Genomic DNA, 3121 nt, shown 5'->3' with positions numbered 1-3121 from the left:
GGGGTCTGCTGTAGGTTTCTTGAGTAGAGCGCTGAGTTCGGCGTGCTTCCAGCTCTCTGGGAAGGTGGCGGTGTTGAATGAGGTGTTGATAATGTCCCGCAGGTGGGGTGCGATGACAGCGTCGGCTTTGTTGAAGACGTGGTGAGGGCAGGGGTCGGTCGGAGATCCGGAGTGGACGGAGTTCATCGTGCGGACGGTGTCTTCGGTGTTGACTGGAGTCCAGGCGCGGAGGGTGGTGGTGGGTGGCGTTGCTGCGTTCGTGGCGTGCGTTGGTTGAGTGCTGAAGCTGTTGTGTATGTCTGCGATCTTGTTGTGGAAGTAGGAGGCGAGGGAGTTGCAGAGGTCTTGCGATGGGGTGATGTCGTTGTTTCCGGCCTTGGGGTTGGAGAGCTCTTTCACGATGTTGAAGAGTTCCTTGCAGTTGTGTGCGTTGTTGTCCAGTCGGTTCTTGAAAGCCGTTTTCTTGGCGGTGCGGATCAGTTGGTGGTGTTTCCGGGTGGCGAGCTTGAGGGTGGTCCTGTTGTCCGGTGTGGACTCCTTTCTCCAGGCTTTCTCGAGGGCTCGGCAGTTCTTCTTGGAGCTCTTGAGTTCGTCGGTGAACCATGGGGCTCTCTTACTGCCGGGTCGGCTGGGCGGGATCCTCAGAGGGGCGAGTTCGTCTGCGCATTTGCTGATCCACTTCGAGAGGTTGTCGGCGGCCTGGCTGGGGTTCGCTGAGCTGGCCGGAGGGTGCTGGCTCAGGGAAGCGGCGAGCTGGTCGGCTGTGATCTTGTTCCAGCTCCTTCGGGCGACCTGTTGCTGGTGGTGGTGGGTCGTCGTTCTTCTGAAGGTGAAGTGGATGCATCTGTGGTCCGTCCAGTGGAGTTCTGTGGCGTGGCTGAAGGCGATGTCTTTGCTGGATGAGAAGATGGCGTCGAGTGTGTGTCCGGCGAGGTGGGTTGGGGTGGACACCAGCTGCTTGAGTCCAAGGTTGGCGAGGTTGTCGAGCAGGGTGCTGGTGTTGCAGTTGTTGTTGTTCTCCAGGTGGAAGTTGAAGTCCCCCAGGAGGATGTAGTCAGCGGAGGGGAGGGCATGCGGGCTGACGAAGTCGGCGATGTCCTCGCTGAATTGTGTGCGTGGTCCCGGGGGTCGGTAGATCAGGGTGCCTCTGCGGGTGGTCTTCGGGTCGGTGTGGATCTGGAAATGCAGGTGTTCGGCGGAGGGTGGGGTGTTGTCGGTGCTGGTCGTGATGCGGATGGTGTTCCTGTGGATGATGGCGATGCCTCCTCCCACCTGGTTGGCGTTGCGGTCCCTCCGGGTGATCTTGTAGCCTTCTGGGATGGCGATGGCGATGTAGGGCGCTGAGGAGGCGTTCATCCAGGTCTCCGTGATGAAGGCAACGTCAGGGGCTGTGGCGTCTAGGAGGTTCCAGAGTTCGATGGCGTGTCTGTGGACGGAGCGGGTGTTGAGCAGGATGCACTTGAGGTGGTTGCTGCTGGTGTTCGGCTTGGCAGGTGCTGGTGTCGGGCAGGTCCGGATGCAGGTGAACTTGCAGGTGTTGCAGCAGAAGGGTCCGTGGACGCGTCGTGGGGTGGCTCGGTAGCATCCCGGGACTCGGCCGGTGTTGAGTGCGATGAGGGTGGCGGCGGTGTACGTCAGGCGGGTCGGTCGGGGTTTTCGTGGGCCAGGGGTCCTGGCACTGGGCGCGGTCCAGGCGCGGACGGGCGCAGACGGGCTTACCTTTGGCGCGCCTTCGGCACACAATCGGCGCGCCCGCTGCGCGTGACCGCTGCGCGTTCGCACGGTCGCCATATATGGCGAAGTGCGCGGGGGCGGAGCAGCTGGGAGGCGGGGAGGGTACAGAAGGCAAAAGGGGCGGGGTTTCGCGGCGTGGCGGGAAGCGGGGAGGGAGGGTGAAACGGCGGAAAAATAAACAGCGGCAAACAGGAAGGAAATACTCAATACAGAAGAAACAACAGGCAATACAATATTAACAAAATCAAATAGACAAGGCAAAACAGCAGGGGCAGGTTAGGAGAGCAGGTACCACGCCGCTCGGGGGCCGGGGGCGTGGTTTTGCACAGAAGGCACTTACTAATTTCGGTATTCACAGAAGACACTTACTCATTTCGGTATTCACAGAAGTTAGGAGTCCTAACTTTAGGACTCCTAAATGCCTTCTGTGAATACTGAAAGTCTTAAAATTAAGATTTTTCTCAATTTAGTAGTAGTAAAGTTAGAACTCCTTAACTTTAGGGCTCCTAAATGCTTTCTGTGAATATCGAAAGTCTTAAAATGAGGATTTTTCTCAGTTTAGTAGTAGTAAAGATAGGACTCGTAACTTTACGACGCCTAAAAGCCTTCTGTGAATACCGAAAGTCTTAAAATTAGGAATTTTCTCAACTTTACTACTACAAACTGAGAACAATCCTAATTTTAAGACTTTTGGTATTCACAGAAGGCATTTAAGAGTCCTAAAGTTAGGAGTCCTAACTTTACTACTCCTAAACTGAGAAACATCCTAACTTTAAGACTTTCGGTATTCACAGAAGGCATTTAGGAGTCCTAAAGTTAGGACTCTTAACTTCTGTGAATACCGAAATGAGTAAGTGTCTTCTGTGAATACCAAAATGAGTAAGTGTCTTCTATAAATACGAAAATGGAAGTAAGTTTAGGATTTTGTCTTAAGTTAGTTCTGTGAATCGGGCCCTCTCTGCTTTTCAAATACGCAGCTACTGATGCAAGGTGCAATCGAATAGATGTGTAAGCTAGCCCACACTGCTGTAGGTGTAAAAGGTATTAGATATTGTTTTGAACAGAAGCATCTAGCGGAATCATTTTGTTGTTGTTACAATAGACATTTGCTGCCTAACAAGCTCTGGTAGTAGGCTTTCTTGCTTCTTTCAGAATAATCATAGTCTGGTGACAAATTAAAATATCCAAACTCTATGACTTCAGGAGCCAATTCGCTAATCTGAGGTCCTTGGGATTTGGATGATTGATTTCTCCATGGTTCTGAGTGAGAAGACTGGAGGTGAGATACAGCTTTTGATGCAGAACTACTGACAGCTCTAACCTGGCGGTGTACCATGGTTGACGGGTGTATGTGGGAGCTACCACAATCAGTGTTAGTGATGTTTAC

The sequence above is a fragment of the Lissotriton vulgaris genome, chromosome 8 (genome assembly GCF_964263255.1).
Source record: "Lissotriton vulgaris chromosome 8, aLisVul1.2, whole genome shotgun sequence".
Classification (NCBI taxonomy): Eukaryota; Metazoa; Chordata; class Amphibia; order Caudata; family Salamandridae; genus Lissotriton; species Lissotriton vulgaris.
The sequence above is the reverse complement of the archived record's forward strand: the minus strand, read 5'-3'. Positions refer to the sequence as shown.